This window comes from Solea senegalensis, linkage group LG4, assembly GCF_019176455.1.
Source record: "Solea senegalensis isolate Sse05_10M linkage group LG4, IFAPA_SoseM_1, whole genome shotgun sequence".
NCBI lineage: Eukaryota > Metazoa > Chordata > Actinopteri > Pleuronectiformes > Soleidae > Solea > Solea senegalensis.
In genome coordinates, this window is record NC_058024.1 from 7,930,922 (window position 1) to 7,952,243 (window position 21,322).

The 21,322-nt window shown below is 40.3% G+C and overlaps 1 long non-coding RNA gene across 1 annotated transcript in view; it reads right to left on the minus strand.

Annotated features, from left to right (window-relative positions):
• Positions 1-735: 735 nt before the first annotated feature.
• The window catches only part of LOC122768717, a 33,402-nt gene continuing 12,815 nt past the window's right edge, over positions 736-21,322 (minus strand). Inside the window, exon 4 of the long non-coding RNA XR_006360347.1 lies at positions 736-801. This is a non-coding gene — a long non-coding RNA (uncharacterized LOC122768717). The remainder of the gene's footprint in view (positions 802-21,322) is intronic.

Genomic DNA, 21,322 nt, shown 5'->3' on the forward strand with positions numbered 1-21,322 from the left:
TTTTTATGTATGCATGCACACACACACACACTCACTCACACTCACACACACACGCACAAGACACACACACCACACACACACACACACACACACACGCACACACACACACACACACACTCACACACACACACACATACACATTTTCACCTTTATGAATCATATTGCAGTGTTTTGGTTTCAGCACAGTCATACACGACTTAAGACTCACAAAAGCAAATATAATCAAACAGATTTAAATGAAGGTGAAATAATGTAAAACGCTGAGTGGCTAGATCAGCTTAGCACGTTTGCAGATCTGTTAGGTTGCATGCGGACTGTGAGTGATAAATACAACTCTTGATACACTCACACACTGACTGTTAATTGTTGTTGTTTACATATTAAAAAATAGCTTTATCTCTGGTACCCCAAGAGATGGGTGCCAAAAACATTGTTTAGATATTCCCACTTTATATCATCCTCTTATTGACAATATTATTGTTTTTTTCTGTGTTGCCAGAAACCACTGGAACCTATAAATAAATGTGTCATTTTATTGTACCCAAGTGACATCGAGATGATGGTGTCTGTGAATGTGGTGAGGAAACACTTGTGGGTATCATTTTAGGCTTTATACAGTATCTCAAATTATATCCCCAATTACTGAATATCAGACAGCATTTGAGGTCTGCATATATCTTGACATTTTTAAACTGGCAGTGATAGTCATTTCACTGTAGTCTGACTTACCAGCATCCCCTGCTGGATCAAAACTGGAAGACATCTTGCCTTCACACTCAGACCCTGACAGGTCATCATCACCTAAGAAGAAAGAATAATATGTTGTGAGCCAAACTGAGAGAATTGCACAGCTGAATCATCAGACACTTAAAAACAACATCATTCCAGTGTAGACCACCGTTTCCCACTAACAGGATAGACGTTTCTTACAAGAGACAAGCTGCTCATGCATTGTTACTCACTACTCATTGTTTGTGAAAGCCTTTATAACACCACTATATAACATTGTCTATCTGTTCTCTGCATGTTAGTTTACTTCCACTGTCCTTATTTTTTGCTATGAACTGTAGCTGATAGACTGGTGGTGACAGAGCATATATGCACACATACACATATGTATCGTTCAGGTCCCTTTATAAAGGAAAATAAATAGTATAGGAATCTGATTTGTTGAGTTCAACAATGGCATATTTGTTGCAAGAAGATAAAAATAGTTGTACACGAAAACATCTGCGCATTAAGAAGTAAAGCCTCTCACCCATGAAACCTATAATTTTAGAAACAAGTAACACAAGTTAATCAAATTTGTTGATGGAAGAAATTATTCTTATGTTAATTATTATGTTGCAAGGGGTTTTGTGATTATTAAGGTTTTGTTTTCCTGCAAAACAGATTTAATACCTGTGGTTTTATCAGTAATTCCAAAAACACTCTCTGGTCTCTACGACCTTGTGGTTACTGACATGTTTTTTTCTCTCCACTGCTTCTACCCACTCTCACTCAGATACACACAAAAAACAGAGTGAGACAGTAAAGTGAAAGTAGCAATGCTGTCTGCTGATGTGTATTTTTTATGGTACTTTTTAAGTTGTGTGTGTCCTGGGGTTAGTTCCTGTCTTTTATTCTTTACACTTCTGCCACCCTGCCTGCTCCTTGATGTTAAATAATGTCCCACTTTTGTGTACACACACACACACAAACTAAAAAAAACTTTGGTACTGAGAAAGACAGAGAAAGTTGTGTGGAGCTGATACACAACATTTTGTGAAGTCATTTGACAATGACATTTGTTCACTACAGAACATTCTGGTATATTCATTTAGAAGTATAAAGAAACCTTAAATTACAAGGTACTTTATAAAACATCAACAGCTCAATATTATATTACTATAATAAATTATATTAAGAATGGAAGCTCTTCTGTTGAATGTGGCTTTAAATAGATTCAGGGCACAGACACACAGTGCTGCTATCAATGAAATAAATAGACACTGCTCTCCTTCTTAAAGTGCACAGTCATCCCCACAACTGATCATGCCCAAACATAATGAGTACTGCAAGTTTATATGACAATTTACGAAATATTATGTCAAAAGTTTTCAGACATGATGCTCAGGCAAATGCAATGTTTGGAGCAGTTAAATATAAAACAAACACACTTACTGAAACAGAGACCAGCAGAATATAAACCCATCACAAACATGCAGAGACACTTACATCCATGCTGTGTGCATGCACCATGAATTCTCCTCCTGATCCAGAGCAGTAGACAGGTCAGCAGTGTGACAGTGAGAAACCATTGGGCTGAGAGAACAGCAAGGTACCACATCCTCATGCTCTTCTCAGAACTCTGGACCTGATCTGTATTCATAGCTTTGTCACTGCTTCATTATGAAGTAATGACCTTAATGCTAAAGCATGGTGGGTAATCAAATACTGTGCGTATGTCCATGCCCTGCCAGTGCCTGTAACAGCTAACAGCTACTTAGTGGGTATAGTTGTCTCAGAATCACACTTTTGCATAATTATTTTAGTTTAGACAAAGTGCGAGTGAATATTAAGTTTTAACTGGAACATAAGTTAAAACTAAATTATCTGAAAGTGCTTTGGCTGTTACATGAAAGCTATAGATAGTACTGAGAAAACTGCTGCTGTTTGATAACTATTGTCAACTAGTCTGACAGTGCTTAAATACTATGTTATACATCTGCTCATTGTCTCTCTCTTCTACCTTCACATATTTCCCCTCCTCTCTCTTTTTCTCTTTACCTCTTTTCCTCCTTTCACTGCAAACGGCAGAGGTTGATGGCTGCACATCATTGAATCTGGTTCTGCCAGAGAACTCTTCCTGTCAAAGGGGAGTTTTTTCCCTCTCCAATTAGGCCAAGTGCTTGCTCATCGTGTGGGCAGTCTGGTTTCTCTTTCTCTCTATAATAATGCCCTGAAATGTTGCATGCTACAAATAAAAACTGATAAGATTTCTAATAGGACTTGAAAAGTAATTAATTATTCATTAATTATTAATTAATGCTTCAACTTTGGAGACAGCAGGCTATGAGGCAACGTGTTTGTAACATTGTGGTGACTTCCATGTCTGAGAAGAAATACTGGAACAGAATGTAGTTTGAAAATAAGCATATGCTCCTTTTCTAAGGACACACACTTCCCTAATTATACATAATCACAGTGACATGTATTAAATCAAACCTATACCATTAAATAAGTCTAAGTCTCAAATCAGCCAGAATGTCATCGCTTTCTGACAGACAAACATATTAGGTATATAGAGGCAAAGACATACACAAATTGTCACATCATGATAGTTGAAGGTGATGTACATTAGAAATGTATTATATCAAAACATATCATGACCTTGATGTGTCATCAGAGATGTGGAAGGAAATGTGTTAAAGTGGAATGCCGGCTTCACTGATCACAATACAGCACATGATATACTGAACTTTGCAAGTCTGGTTGCTTCTTCACCTTTTCTCTACAGAGCTCCTACAGTACATATTCTAATGACACCACCGCAAACATACATCATCCATTGTCTACCACTTTATCTTCACTCTTATAAAAACTCACTACTGACACTCCCCCCTCCCTTCGTGTCTCCTGGCCATGTGCATTTATTTTCAATGGAGCTGGCAAACACAAGCTGTGGAGCCATGTCCATTGCCATTCGCAAAAAGCAAAATGTTTACTTAACTTTTCCACTGGCTCTGCCATGATGAACATCTAAAATAACACTGCCTCTATCTATAGCCAGTACTTGGCACATATTTCTCACGAGTCCCTGATCTTGCAAGGCTGGTTTTCCGCGATAAGAGAGTAGTGGGAGTGGAGACAGCCCCCTAATCTCCCTGCAACAAGTCATTACAATGACTCCAGAGCTGTTAAATTAGGTTAAAATAGGTATAATTTCACTCTCAATCACCACCTGTTAACATCTGAACAAAAAAGGTTCAAGCTTTATAAAATATAAAACAGAGGGTGGGACAGTCATATGGATGTGTGCGTGCACAAGGACCATGTAACCCTGGGTAGAAGTGTAGCTTCTTATTTCTGAATTATGTAAAATCTGACAACCTACTTCTTGAAGTTCCTGTGTGTAACATTAACTTAAGTAATTTCATTTAGGCCGAAATTAAAGATAATATAATTCTACATCAGTGTAAAATCATCCGATTGTATGACTTGTTATTTTTTGTTTCTCCAGATTAGCCTTTTATGATGATGTCAGCGCTACAACAGCCCATGATGGACTAACTTAGTATCTCTTGAGGCTATGAAAGTTCTCCAACAGACTCAGAATGGAAGGTGAAATGAGGGATATTCAGCCGCAACATGAAACGTCACACACACACACACACACACACACACACATCATGACCAGAGTTAACATTCATATAAACCGTATGGATCAATATCACACCAGTTCAAAACAAAACACATCTGCCACAGTGAAATAAATGAGGGTTGGGTGTTTTTTACAGTCTGACCTCTTACCTTTTCCACTTCCGCATCTTGAATCTTTAAAAGAACATATTTTTAATATCTTACTGTTATGTTTTATCATGCTTCTTATCAACTACTGGCACTTTACTATATAGGCACATGGTGAACTTGCTGCTGTGTGTTGTCTGTGTTTTGTCGCCTTTACCAAGCTCCTCTTTACCACTTGCCTGTATTGGAACTAATAAAGTTGTTTGAACTGAACTGAATTAAAGTGAAATTGTTCATGTTCGGCACAAATGAAAATGAAGGTCTACCCAGTTTATTCAGTAGTTTTACATCAAGGTTGAAAGAAAAGAAAAATCATCCTGTTGTTTCCTGGCTGTTACAAACATACTGAAAACTGGACTGAAGTCCCTTAATCTCTCAGTCAGCCAAGAGGTGGCAGCAGCATCTGATCTTTCCCACCGCCGTGTTTGTCATTGCTGTGGAGAGGCACATGCAAAGGCCTCGCTAATAAATCATGCACTGAAAGTGTCAGTGCAAATTTTGTTGAATTTTATTGCAGTTTAATCAGCTCAATGAATGTTTTAATAGGCTGATATTTCAGAAGCGAATGGCAATGCAGTGATAAATTGTGAGGGGTGAGCGTGCTCCCCTCCCTTAACTCTCCACCTTCTGTCTCTCATTTTCGCTGCGGAGAATCACTAATGTAGACCTGCACAGCAATTTGTCCACTTACTGGTACAAGGGTATTGGCCTTGTTATAGTGCGCAGATTATCTGTATTCATTTTAGAACAAATAGACCAAGTAATTATCCAACGTGGCAGAGTGTATTTAGCTAACTGGTAAACTGCAGATCAGCATTTTTTCCTGTATTACTGATTCATTTTTTTGTGCCTTTCCCCTTCTTTTCCTCCTATAAATTCAGCAGATTGGACCAGTGGGCTCCACCTATACTCTCAGGCCTCCTGCACCATTTAACATGGCTTTGCCCCTCCTCCCCTCTCTGAGGATTGCTCTATTTCTCCATTTGTCATCCCCTATCTCTCTTTCCCATTATGTACATATCTTAATCGGCTCCTTTCCCTCCAGCCCACCATTTCATCCATACCATGTTTATTTTCCACCTTAGCTCCTTCTTTGACCTTCACTTCCCTGCCTTCATTACTCTCCCACATTTCTGTATTTATGTTTTCCTGACCATAAGGTGGAATGCTAAATCCACAAGGCTCTAGTTGGGCACCCAGTCCCCGAACCCCACCCTTACCAGGCTGCAGTGTTTTATGCATAGTGTTGTCCTCTGCCACTGTAGACATGTGTATGATGTGTGACTTTGCTAATAAGGACATGGATAGAGAATGGTGGAGGCTGGGGGCTGTAATTAAAGACCGAGGGGTATGGGTGAATACGTAAAGAGGGAGAGGAGGTAAAACGGCGGCTATCTCCGGCTGCAACAATAAATCAACCTGCCCCTTTAACCGCCCTCAACACAATATCACAATACAGCATTCAGCCCCCCCTCCTTTGCAAAAGCAATTCCGTCATGTCTTGTTAGCTCATTTGTCTTCATCAGCACCAGGGGGAGGTTCAGACCCCCATCCTCAACCCCCCAACCTCACCTCCAACAGCCCCCCAAAACCAATGCCAGGCACCATTGATCAAAGCAGAACCAGCCTGTGCATCAGCATGGGCATGGGTGTCATATTATTCTCAGCAAACACACACACACACACTGCACAGCCCACACTCCCAGCTACAGCTGATGTGACAACAAGAGTTAGACTAATCGAGCCTGTACATCTGGTTGGCACGGTAATGTTATTAATGAACGCATGTGTTAACACACACAGTGCACTAATGGCATTCAGGGCCAATTAAGGGATGACTAATTAATGAGACATTTCCTATAAGGCTTATTGGTATGTTGATTTGAAATCATATAATTTACTGTCTTAATTTTACTGCCATAGGATATTAAGATTTTAATTGTTCAGCAAGTGGATCTGTTGATTCACCAGAAATGGTTGGTTATGTAGAAACACAATATTGGCCTCTACACGACACGAGGCACAGGTTACTGTTCTCCTGTCCTCATTTTACAAGAAACTAGAGACTTTCCTCACATGTTTACCACTCAACTTCTGCCCTGAAGCAAGATTTTCGACCTGAGGATTTTGTACATAGATAATAGCTACACGCTACAATTCATAACTCCTGGTTATTTATGATGTTGTTGATGTTATTATTCTGCCTCTGTTTGGTCTTTGCAAACAGAAATGATGTCACATTATTTGTATGCTGCATCCGTCATCTAAAAAAAGGAACTCTATTGAGTCGTAGTAACAGAAACGGAGGGAGACAAGAGGCACTTGCAGAACTGCTAAACAGAAGAAATCACTTCTGAACATTTTTGGAAGGTTCTCTGTGTTTCAGTCATACTCCAGCATGTGTAAACAAAAAAATATCACTTCCTGTGTTCAGAGTGGGAATATCATTGAGCGACAAAACAGTTTAAATCTAACGGACATTTGTTTATATTTAAAAGTTGCACACTATCGCTTTAAGGTATAAAAAAACATCCTGTATCCAAGATCCAATAAATTCAATCAGGATATTTCATAAAAGTGAAATTTGCTTTATGGTAAATATATATTATTTATTTATTTATATATTATTATATTTAATATTACTTTACTATTTAGAATTCTTCATGATTATGACAGTGGGATATAACAAGGTAAGTAGTAGTTTCTTTTTCTTTAATACATTTGTGAGGTTGATATATAGTTTATGTACGATCATGATTATGAGTCTTAAAGGATTGTTTACCTGCTGAGACAGTCTTTTAACAAGTACGTGTGCATGGCTGATATTTAAGAGAAAGAGATGGTGGCTGAGGTATGTATATGCTTTCACTGAAAACATGGCAGGGACACAAGGCAACACTGATTTCAGATTTTAGCAACTGCACACATTGCTCACCTGATAAAATGCAGTTTATATCAAGTGTCTTTAATAAGAGAAAACTGAGATCTAAACTACATTTGTTTTGAGTTGTAGTCAAAACACAGTTCAGGCATTACCTCATACAGTTCAAGTGCACAAAATTGCTATGATTTCCAACCTGGCTGCAAGAAATAGAATGTTTGATCCGTATGCTTTGTCATTACTGCTTTGGTGGGGATGAAGAATAATAATGCAGACAAACAATGGACGTGTTTGCTCCGACACGACAAAAAAAGGCAAGCTGAGAAATCCTCGCTTCTCTGCTCTTTTGCCAGCGGCTACAAAGCATTCAGATGTGTGGAAATGTTTGCTTTACTCAATAACACAACACAGGAGGCATGTTTTAAATGAACAGAGCAACTCTGCGGAATCTCACCAGATTAACTTTAATGACTGTTTAGTCATTAGTATTTTAATCATAGACTGAATTCAGTAGAGTTTTCTCTTTTGCATGTTTTAGTGATAACAAATTCAGTAAGTCCTCCTGTCAGAAGGACCATGTAGTTGGTTTCTCTCCACCCCGTGATAGGAACATCTCATAATAGCACTCCTGTGGCAGCAGGGACACTGGGCCTCTGTTGTCATGGTTACAAGATCAAACATTCTGGAACACTGGGACAAAACTTTTAGAATTGCTAAATAAGTTGCAAGAGAATTGGTCCTCTGGTTGATAGATAGACGTTAGATGGGATATTAGTGAATGATAAGCATATTTGTTGCAACACACACACACACACACAAACACTGTGGCTGTCTGTCAATGCTTCCCCCTGTCACACTGCAGCCTCGACATGTGATTGACAGCTGTCAATCCAGCTGATGAGAGATGACTGAGGGGGTCATTCTCTGTGTCCTCAGGCTGCCTGTGACATGGTGAGAGGAAGACAGAAATAGACAAGGTCTGTTGTGGTCCACTGGGTGCTCCTCTGCCCTGCCCCAGAGGGACAGGCTGGTCAGAGGGCGAGGGAGATACTGTCGGAAGACACAGGGAGCTATAGAGAGAGCGAGGGTAAGAGAGTGGATGAGAAACCTTTAGGGTAACTACACGTGAAGTTGTTCGACAAGAGACAACTTGATAAGGTGACAGCAGACAGTCGCGGCTATTGAGATGCATGATTGCCAACACATGATGCATACACTTGACGCACGAGACTGTCGTATGAAAAGTGGACTTAAACGGGTTTAAAATACCCGTCTGTCCATTAGTCTCTTGAATGGAAGACAGAGACAGGAGACGAAGATGATGGGAAGAGACAAATCGATTGAGTAATACCTTAGGAGGAGCGCGCGCCTCACGTCTCTGCTCTCAGTGGCTGCATGTACAAACGGGTAAAAGAATGGGAAGAAAAATGAAAGGAGGCCAAAGACGAGAGGAAGAACTTAATGGCTGGAGGGAGGCATACAAATATGCCTTTTTAAATAAGACGGTATATTTTTGGTCACAGTCTCTACAGAGGTGAGTGGGAGAGAGACAAGAGAGAAGAAAAGGTTTATGATGCACTGGGAGAAAATGTCATTAAGAGACAGCTATATAGAGAAAAGCGGGATGCTGAAAGTATTTTTTCTTTTTTACATTTTAAAGATAATGGGGGGGAAAAGCAGGCTGACAGACAGAAAAAAGACCGCTGGTGTTGACAGAGGCTATTAACAACCACGCAGTACACTGGAAAGCTAAAAGGAGAAATGGAAGCATCAGGTTGTATTCATTATGAAGACAGAGAGAGACAAAGAGGAACTTTGGTGTGGCGGAAATGTAATGAAGGAGAAGCCTTGGTCCTTCTGGTCCATGCCAAACTAAACCTTTCAACACAGCTGCTGGTTACACACACGCACAGACACACAGCTTTATTCCTCTCGCAGACTGTCTGATCCTCTTTCCTCAGGGAGGTGTTAGCCTGGAGGAATATGTGGGGCTTCGTTTGGACACCAAAGTGAGGGGAGTGATAATTCTCTCTCTCCTGCACTAAACACATACAGCAAAATAACACACACACACACACACACACACACACAAAGAGCAAGCCACTTGCATACAGAGGTGACTCTTTCACTTAACACAGGTGAGTCGGCTCTCAGATCAGATCCCAAATCCTTGAGCTCTTTAGCGTTGACAAACAACACTGCCGTTGGGAGGAAACCTGCTGAAATTGATTCAATCAGAGACAAAAACAATACAATAAATACAATAAATCTAAAAAAAAACAAAAAAACAAACACGATGAAAAAAAAAAGACTTAGAATTCTTGCAGCTCTATGAGACAATGGTAATCAATTCAAAGATCAGTGTGCTAACGTGATCACACTGACAAAGTTTCATCAAAGGTCCTGTGTGACATCGAACGGAGATACTGCCAAAAGTAACAAATGGACAACTTATCTGCTCACGTACTAGAGAGGATGACATTTTCTTCATTTGTATAATAAGCTTCACTTCAAAATGCAAAACATGTGCTCTGGATTCTTTGTCAGTTCAGGCAGCAGCAAGATGAGATTGCTGCTTCCATGATCAAGGCCCTTCCCTATAAAGTTTTTTATAAAAGATGCTTCCTTTTCTGACAAACTCACAGCTAACCACTTTATTAATTATTCACCAGGTCGTCCTGTATATTTTGCCACGTCCAGTGTTCAAAGACCTTTAAGCTAAGAAAACCAAACAAATTTAAATACTATAAATATTCTTATGGTAGGTGTATTCAGTTTATGCCACAACATCGTACTAAATGTTACTGGACCTTTGATCAGAGAATTGTGATTGGATTGGCTTTAGTCAAAGTCACAGTTTACAGCAACACGATGCAAAAGCTTCAGCACAGAGATTGAGGAAAAATGTGTGTGTGTGAGTGTGTGTGTGTGTGTGTACAGATCAATATCAAACAGTGCTGTGATACCATATTCAGCCTGGGGGCCTATCAGAGAGAATGTCAACACTGGTCTGGTGAGATTACACCACCAACCACCTCCACCATACACACACACACACACAGACACACACACACACACACAGTCCCTGTGTCACCTTTTTGCCCAATTCATTATTAACAAGCTCGCGGGGCCTCATTAGCAGCAGGCCACACAATACTGCTTCTACAAACAAAACAAAATGCTCCACAACAGTAATTGCCTTCTTCCTGCATGTCTCCGCCTCCAAGTCTCCTTCTTCAGCTGACATCTACAGAGGAGAAGTTTAACAGGAAACAACACAAACACACTCTGACCAGGGCTACCTCTCTGTAGGACCACTAGGTCAGTCTACCTTCACAAGTTAGGTTTATGTTTCTTTCCTGAGTTAATCCGGTCATTATCAAATCGATAATCCTGTTCTCACAGGATCATTTGTGCACGCATACAGTACAATTCCAATTCCTCCTGCTCTCACTCCCTCGGCTTCTTATTTTTGTATTGCCTTTACTTTTCTGTAATGCCTACCTCTGCACCACTCTTAAAAAAAAATAGTTCAAATACAAAAGAAAGGAAAAGACAGAAGCGATGAAGGAGAGAATGCAGGAGCAGCAGCAAAAAAAAAGGTGAAATAAACAGAGGAGATGCTCCACTGCTTGGCTGACACACATGGGGTCTCGGCAGACTGAGAGGATGCTCGGAGAGGAAGGGGATGGAAAGAGAAAGGGAGCTGTGTGGTGAGCAGCATCCATCCTCTCCTCCCTCACTTTGAGCCTCCACCTCCCCCAGCTTGCACAGTGGAACTATATGCTTGGCTTCTCCTGGTTTCTTTAGCATTCTTCCCCATCCTCTCCCAAAGCCTGGGAGAGGACCACAGCAGACAGCAAGGCTTTTCACAGCCACAGGCCCAGGCCCAAGTAGTGTGTGTGCATCTGGTTGGGTATGTGCATATGAATATGGACTCTATGTGTGTCATGTGAACATATGTGTATGTAGTCAGTGTGTATGTGTATAGTACAGATTAGAATGTGTATATCTGCACGGTAAAAACTCTAATTATATGCAACAAAAAACAATCAAATAAAACAATAAGCCACAATCCAAAACAACGAACACTGAACACAGCACACAGTACACACTGGAGTACATTTAAATGTTTAAAAACATGTTACATGTCCGTCTTTCTGGTTTGTCTTTCATTGTGTAATTTAGCTTCTATTTTAAAAAACATATTTAATTTCTGCAAGTCAGGGCACAGGGTTTCTGGTCTCACATTTTTCTTCTTGTGCCATCTTGTGTGTTTGGGTATGCGTGTTATACACACATTTGCACTTACAGTGCCATCTATAAATGTCATCCCCCTGCACATTCTGCACTCATGCAGCACTGTATCAACATAATCCCACTTCCATGTTTCACTGTCTTCACTGACAAAATGTATTTTTTTGTGTCAACGTGATTTATTTGTGATTCAACGTTCATCAGACTTCTCTCCATCCGTTTTGTCAAAGTTTAACGGTGTGGTTTTGTGCTACTTTGTGAGCGTTTTGGTTTTCGTATTGTTGCTGTTGGCAGTGCGATGCAGTTGTTGATTATTGGCAGCCCCCCCGTCTCTGTCTAGTTACACTTGCAGGATCACTAATAACTGTTACTGATATTGGTATTCTGCACCCCTCCAGAAATCTCTGTGGGCTGCGACCTGAGCATTCTAAGTTGAATGCAAAAATGTAATGATAACATTAAGCAGCGATGCTGTCAAAAAAGTGTGGGTATGGTGTTGTTTTTATTCCAAGACAGAAATCCAGATCTGTCTTTTGTGTCATCTTACACCCAGGGAGATGGTCAATAAGTGTGTTCTCAAAACTTTTTTTATGTGACCTCTTGTCTGGTACAGTTTTGCAGAGGGACACAGCAAAGCAAACAGACAGAAGAGCAGATGACACAAATACATTGAAGTTTCTGTCTCCCCTACCTGTCGACTTTCTCCTTCTCCCCCCAACAACCCCAGCGCACCTCTCACTGTCTCTCTCTCTGTTACCTTGGAGTCTGGCCGTCATGCTCCTGTGGCTCCACTCTAAAGGTTACGCTGTGTACCCACCGTCACTGCCTGTCACTCCCCACCACCACCACCACCACACACACACACACACACACACACACACACACACGCTCTATCAGTCCCAGGCACTGTCAGCAATATACTACATTCTGGGGTCTCCAACGCGTAGCTCTTGAGCTACCGGTAGCTCCCAGTCCCTTTCCAAGTAGCTCGCCAAAGGTTTCAATGTCCCGCCCCTTCTAACACTAAATTATTAAAAAAGTCATACTATTTTCACTAACCAAATTTCAGAACAAGACTGTCTTAAGACTGAATTTAAAAGTCTCCATAAAAGAGAACCTAAGTGGACACACTCCAGTATAATTGCAAAAAAACATGAGGAGCTCTCGGCCATTTTAATTTTGTCAGTGTTGCTGTCAGAGGAAAAAAGGTTGAAGACCCCTGACAGTATACCTAGCAAAGATAGATATACACGGCACTGTGGTGAATAAAGTTAGAAAACCTGAACGGGCTACAGATGGACAGCTCTGGTGATTATAACTATTAAACTGTTCCATTCTTTGACACCTTTCCCTTGGGCTACCAGAGTAAAATGGCACAGTGCCATCAGCTGATTGGGCGACAGAAAAAAGGTCACTCCCGTGAGTTTGGTGTAAATATCCTATGGAAGTCGCGACGCACGGCTTGACGTCTTGTTGAGACAGAAGGAAAAAAAAGATCTGTTGGATGTTCTCCATTGTTGTCTGTTGTGTTGCATTTGATGTTGTTGGCTGTTGCATCACACTGGTATGACGTCACACTACGTAGCCATCAGGCACAGCACACAGCCCACCTACCAAATAAGGGTACTGTTCTCAGTGGAAACACAAGCCTGACCCAGGCCACCAGACAAAACCATACCATGATGGATACACAGCATTAGTGTATTAAGATCTTAATAATGTGCCTACTCTGTATTCACTCCCAGTCAAAGACTCTGTAAAGCACTTTTTATTGGCTTCAGCTCCGATAAGTGTTGGTGAACACACTAATTTCTTTTTTGTCTGCAGACAAAGATGCACATTGCTGCCTAATTTTTGGATTCATGTTATGGACACTCATACTAGCCATGGTTGTGGTGAACCTTACTTTGTTACAACACAGTATTTTTCATCAATCATTACATGTCATAACATGTCATTGTCATACATGTCAATCGGATCAGCGAGCGAGACTGAAGTAAAAGATACAAAAGAATCAGTGCAACATTGTCAATAAACCATGGTGTAGTTGTGTTTTCTTCCTGACTCGCACATTTGTGGCATTACAATTCGTGTGCAGCTCAGGCAGGGGTGAAAAACCTCTGTCAATGGGAATGGTGTTAAAGGTAGAATTATGAATTATGCTGTGTTTCCATCAGTTTGGTACAGTACGGTATGGTTTGGAACGTTAAAGCTCTGGGTCAGGCTCGCCTTTCGATTGAGAACTTTGTTGGCAGGGTGAAGGCTGTGCCCAGATACGTAGTATGATGGTGTACTGGTGCAACAATCGAATGGTGACATCAAACATGACACAGCAGACAACAATTGTGGCTGTTTGTCTCAACAAGACGTCAAGCTTTGTATGAGAATAGACTGTTGGCGTTGAAACACCTGTCGCAAGGAAGGGAGGTTTTTCTGTCACCTCCATCAGCTGACTATCATGGACCATAATGTACCATTTAAGTGTTGTACCGCAATGGTTGGGGCCAGTTATTTTGGTACTATTCCTAATGTAAACACAAAAAAATACTTACCGTATCAAACCTAACCATTTCATAATGTGGACACACAACTTAAGTGACCACCAATGGTGAGAACTGAGGGTAAGTTACACACTGGACCTCTAATTGCAGACTACCTGCTAATTGTTGTCCGAAAGAGGCTTTAGATTGACTGTAGAGCAAGGCAGAGGACATCCACAAATAAAAAGTGTGTGTGGTTATGTGTGCATGTCCATCTGTAGTCTGCTGGCCTTGGCACATAGAATTAAAATGCTGCTCACTTGACAGAAATCAACGGGGTCCTCAGAGGCCCTGTCTCTTTTCCGCCTCCCTCTTCCAATATTTCTCCTTCCTTTTCCCCCTTAAAGATAAATCCTCTGCAAAACAAGCTGAATGGAGTGTATGGTGAGGAGAGGCTGTATGATGCCAGGACATTACAGCAGTTCTTCCATACTGTGATATGATAATAAGCCAAATTACCGAGGTATATTTGGATGTAGTACATTGCTCTAATTGGGGAGCATGTTTGAAGCCATTCTTGTTCTTACCCCATTGGCTTACGTCCTGTGCATTCTTCCATAGGTCGCACTTATCTCCTCTAAGCTTCACTCTTTTATTCACTGCCAGATGTTTTATAATTTAATGCTGCACTCAGGCGATGTCGGAACAAGAAAATTATTCCAACTTGGGTTCATGCATTATTCCAAGATGGTTAATTCCACTGGTGTCAGTATAGTGACGACATCTATATAGCCCATAACGGCACAGTGCGTCGCTACATTTAGATTGGCTTCACCAACTTTGGTTGTCTTTATATTGGATTTCACAGCTTTGCAACCACTTTGCAAATGTTGACAGATTTGTATCTCCTTTCACCAACATCACTGTATTCAAAAATCCCCTATGCCTCAGACTGGATTGCAACAGGGAGTTTTTTTGGTTATAATCAGTATCTAAATAATATGTTATGATGTTCATTTTAGAAATGTGCCATCTCTTTTGATCATAACTTTGCCTTCGCGAGTCATGTCAGACACTTGAAGAGACAGAAGAACTAAAGGGCGTAAACATCACAGGCAAAATAATATCTATATTTGAATGCAGATACCAATATACACATACGGTAGACTACTACTGTTTTTTTATTAATGAATGAACCAGGCATATTAAAAGTACACAATCCATTCTCTTCAATAAAACCTCAATTTCTTTACAAAATGGAAAACCCACACACACACACACACACACACACACACACACACACACACAGTATGACGGCTGCTATCTGCAAAGTTCTCTGTTGTTTTAACAACAGACATTGTTTATTCATTTATCAGTCTCTCCTCTCTGTTACTCCTCTACCCACTCCTGTCTCTCTTTCCCTCCTTCCTCCTCTCTGTGGGCCATCCGCGGAGCATTCGAGCAGTCTGAAGACATGCACCACTGAGTTCTCAACATCTTGTCTCGTCACGGCAATTACACACACACACACGCACGCACACAACACACACACACACACTTAACGTGTAACATACTCAGTACACTCCAAACACGAGTCATTTACTGTATGCTGAACAATACTGGATACTCTTGGAAATTACAGCACCTAAATACAAAATAACGGGTTGCTGGAAACAACGGACCATAAAACACATGGTCAGAGTCAAGAGAATTGACCTTTTCTTTCCAAGAAAAGACAAACTATCACCCACTGCCCCAGAAAGATGGAGAGATAAACTCTGGAGTGACAGAAAAACGCAGAAAGCAGGTGGTCTGTAGGTCAGGGCAGTGACCAGCCGCTGACCCCCCTCCTTACTCCTACTAGAGAATAAGGGTTAATTAACAGCAGAGTTTAATCGCCTGTGATGAATGATTCATATCTTCCTGGTCTATAACCAGTATTTAAAACACATAGCCAGAGCCTGAGCAGACATGAATTATTCAGGTGCTGTGGTATCCATCGCTGCATTTCACTTACGCTGAGCAAAGAGCAGACAGAGTCTCAGCCTATGACCATCTAACTCACCTGTTGATGAACAGTAAATAATTAGTATTTTTGCAAAACGGTAGTACAGTGAAGACATATTTAAATACAACAAATACAAGACATATAGTATCTAATCCAACACGATGCACAGTCATTATATGGCCGAAAGAGAAGAGGACAAGATAGAGAAATGTTGGACTGATATAGCGCAAAAGACAGATGAATAGAAAAAAAAAGTTTGGTCATGTAAGATTTACTGTCTTTGCTGTGAATGCAGCAAATAATCAGTCACCAGCTTAGCAGCGTCCATATATCCTTAAAATCCATGGCTGTCTTGTCTAAGCTATTTCAACACATTATTCAAGCTCCCTGTTCACTTGCAAGATAAACTGAGATGCTGTCTGCACAAAGATATAGGTCTTCAATGAAAGCATAGGCTTTACACAAAGCCATGGGAAAATACAACAGTGACAAAGAGGTCCAGGTGAATGATCAAGAAGAAAACGATGCACAATCAAGCATCGGTTCATTTGACTGACAAAGCACAGGTCGAGCAAATAGCTTATTATAACTGTACACTAAAAGCAGGGTAGTCTTCTGATCAGAAATGATTCATTATGGTTCATTTCTGTTTTTAGAATCATATTCTTGTAGGACTGAGCACCGTTGGACTTAAAGCTTTAGTGAGTAGCTTTTAAAAATCAACAAATGTCTGTTACATTCAAACCATTGTCAAATGAGTTCACACAACATTGAATAAGACTCTCAGCGCCACATGATACTCTCTCTGGCCTTCTTCACATCTGGCATTAGATTGTGTTTTCTGTGATTGGAGAGCGCTTCACTACATGCATTTAGACCTGGTATTAACATGCTTCGTTCTCATGTCAGCCGTGCTCAGAGCCACCAGCGTATTCGCCCTCACGTAGTTGTTGTGGGAGGAGCAGAGACGCATCAGAGACTCATGGCATTTACATGTTTGTTCAATGTGGTCACAATGCGTCTCCGACCACCTCCGGAAGTGGTTTAGCAGATCTGATATAAATCTGTCCTCAATGTGTCTCAGCTGTATTGCAATGTGATTGCAATCTGATCACAGAAAACATATTTTAATGCCAGGTGTAAAGTTTCTTTGGATTGTACTTTAGATCCTTTGTCACCCATTGACACTGCAAACAGGGATTGAATCATTTTCTGTCAAGACAGATGGAAGCAAGAGCAACAGCAACAACAGTGCTGGTAAAGTGAGACGGCTGCAAACAGGTTGGAGAACGACTGAAAACACAATTTCCAAGTGCCCATGAGAAGTTTCACAAGTGAATTCTTCTGTTCAAAAAAACTGGTCATACAGCAGTTTGACAGTATCAACTCTTCATGCCCACATCCACTCCTGCACTGCTGCTGCATACACACAAAAGCTCCCTCAGACAGAGCCTGTTTCCAGATGAAGGACACAGCATAAGAAATAATATTAGAATGTTTCTGTTCACTAAGACCAAACAGAGACACAATAATAACCTCATCAACCAAAGGTTATGCACTGCAGCTTTTAGAATACAGTTATATCCAGTTACTGGACAGGATTAGTCTGAAGAAATAAGAGTTTATACAGAATAAAAGCATTTTCTTTAACCCTGTACATAAGATTTAGGTCGAATTGAGATTGCTTTGTGCCCTCACATTCTTGTCTTTAGATTCATTCATTTAGTCTCATAGGCGAGTATAAGAGAGTATACAGCTAATTTGTCTGGCACTTTCAAGGGCATCAATCAATCCATGAACCAGGCCTCAGCAAAGCATTATCAACAGTTAAATGCACCATTAGACAGCAAATTAGTCTGATGAATCGTTGGCTTTTTCCACTGATCAACAAAAAAGATCATTGTCCAGTCATGAACATGCAAGAGCCATTCATCGACAATCATTTAACCTGAAGAAGCATAAACAGTGGATCATATTTTCACAATTACAGCCCAACTCACACAAACGAGGCCACTGCATTTATGGTTTGCAAAGACAGCAAGAGCACAATGGTAAGAGAAGTGATGTGGGGGTAAAAATAGACAACTCGTGTGTGTACATCCATGTCTAGTTGATTCAGAATCACAAAATCTTTGATTCTTTGTCAAGTACAGTATGTTGTTCATTGTATGTCTCTTACGGTTGATTAGTGATATTATATTGTTGTGTCCTAATGTGTGTTAATGTTTCAGTCTGTCTAAAGCAAATTCACCTTCATTACTGCCACGGTGTTAGTCCAGATTTCCATTCTGCAGTGTACAATAAAAAACATGACATGTTCATCATTCATTCATTTATTCATTCATTTATTTATTCATTCATTATCTACCGCTTATCCTGTTGAGGATCGTGGGGGGAACTGGGGTTAATCCCAGCAGATATAGGGCAGACACTCCCAGACTTCTTCAGTAATTTAATGTTTTCAGGTGACTCTTGATAGGTTTTAATAATGCAGCACATAATCTAGTGTGTGTGTATATACATATATATATATGTGTATATAGATATATAGATACTCAAGATATATATGATCATCTATGCCTGGGGTGTTGGGCTTGTGTTCTCCAAAATTATCATGGTTATGATCACATTATCAGGCTAAAGCAAGTCACATTTTGATTTTTCTAACACAGATGTGATTTTTTTGTCATTTCCAATTTTCAGATCAGATTTGTGTCACTTGTATGGTCCTGGATCAGATATATGGCCGATCTGATGTGTGGATAGTTATTTGGATAGATATGAGAATCCACACATCTTTAAACATACTGTATGTCACTGACCTGCTGTTCTCGAGAGCTAAATCTCACCCACATATTTGCTGTGATAGCTTCAATTTTTAAATTTCCTCCATGGGGCGGTCTATTAGTGCAGAGAGGCTAGTAGTGCGTATGTTTGCTGTTTGAGAGCGCAGTCATGTTTAGAAGCAAGACACATGGAGTCATGAAACCTTGACCCTTCAAATATGTCCTGAAATTAATTATATTAAGTCATGTTAAAGTAGCCTATGTTGTATTTCTGTAACCGACTGAGATTTGTCTTCGTAAGCAGCTATTTCAGAAACAGCTCTTTTGAAATGTTGAAATTACAGTAACACAGGGAAGTTAGAAGTTACATCTAAACCTCACCAAACACTGTGTGAAACACAGAGACTTCCCACAATTGTCACACGTCTCTTTTACAGCTTTAACGGAGCTTATTAAATGTGTGGGGGTGTGAAAACAAATTTTATATGTGTAGGTAACATTCATGGAATTGTTTCCTTTCTATTCCAACCACGATGCACTGGCAGACGTTATTGTGTTGACAATGTCTTTAAAGGCCACCTTACAGTTCAGAGCATATTTATGTGCAGAGCACGTGCCTCGTGCGAGTAAAAAGAAGGCTTATAACTGACAGGCAGTCAAAAAGTCATATATTGATGCTCACTATAATACACATAATATACAGAACCTTAAACAAAAATAAATTCTCTGAGTGCGTCACAAAATGTTTTAACTCAAAATGAGAAGACACAAATATATTAAAAACAAAGCAATATAAACCAAACAGCAAAGACAGACACTTTTTTACACAGGTGAGTCTTTAAGTGCTTTTCATTTTTAAATGGATGTTAAAGCAGAGTGCGTGTGCTCCATCGTCTTGGCACAACGACCATCACGGCAGGATCACTCTGAATAAATAATTAAAAATCCATAGCATACTTTGGTCTGATTAATTCATAAATGAAGTCAACTAAAGATTCACCGTGCCCTTGAATTATTGCGGCCATTTAATTTGCATCACAGCAAAGCGTCACCTGTTCCACTGAGGGTCTTACTGAGTGGAGTGTGCATGTTCTCCCCGTGTATGTGTGTGTGTGGATTATCCCTGTGCACAGTCACAGTCCAAAGACTATCAGATGAGGGATTAAGTTAATCACTCACTCATCTATCTATCGCTTTATCTTCTACATGAGGGTCACGGGGATCACAGGGCCACATAGAGAGACAAACAACCATCCACATCCACCAATTTACCTAATCCCCAAATCTGCATGTTTTTGGACTATGGGACCTGGAGAAAACTCCCACACGCACACATGGGGAGAACATGCAAACTCGGCAGAAAGGCCCTTGTTGCGACCGGGTCACGAACAAGGCAAAAGTGCTAACCACAAATTGACAGAGTGTGAATGGTTTGTATTTTTGGCCCTGTGATGGACAGGTTATGTGTGCAGCATGTACCGGCTTTTATCCCCGTGTCAGGGAGCAGAAGACTACCAGATTATTGGACGGTTGAATCCAGAAGAAGGCAGTAATGCGACATAATGAATTTAATGCTAAATTATTTCTTCCAATGTAAGGATACATCTCCACAAAATATAACATTGAAGAAATGTTATCTAATATATCTTTAACCCTTCTGTTACCAACCTGTCGTCGCTGACAGGATTTGGCATGCATACTTCTCATTACCGTATCTCCTAGACTGTTTGTGATATCTAGAAAATTCAAAAGTTATGGACTGGCCATCTGTCCAGGGTGTGACCACACCTTTCGCTCTATATCAGCTGAGATCTGCACAGCACCTTCCGCGACCCTCATGTGGAGGATAAAGCGGTAGAAGTTGGATGGATGGATGGATGGAAGGATGAATACCGGAATCACAGACAAGATTCACCAGCGTGCCACAGGTTTGTGTTTCGCAGTACCGTATTCCTAAATGGTTTAATAACTGCCAAATATCAAAAGTGAAGGTTATCTTGGAAAAAGGGACAGAAAGGGGCAAAAACAATTCTTTTTTTTGACAATTCTACAGTGGATCAAAATCAAAATAAATCCAGGCGGCCTGATTGTCATGATCGTCAAAAGAGGGTTAAAACCTTGACTGTGAAACTCTACAGTTCTCATATTGTCAGATCACAGTCAAAGTCTGGAGGACTATAGGTCCTCAGGCTTGGTAAAAGTACAACAATTCGAGTCCTATGTTTTATATCATGTTCTGCATAAATAAAGTCATTTCCTGTCATTGTTTTATACTGTACAAAGCATTTTGTATTGCATGTTATCTGTATGGAAAGTGCTACATAAATAAAGATTGATTGATTCTGTTTCTTGCAGCCACCTTTATGGCACAAGTTTATGTGTCTGAGACAATTCATCAGCC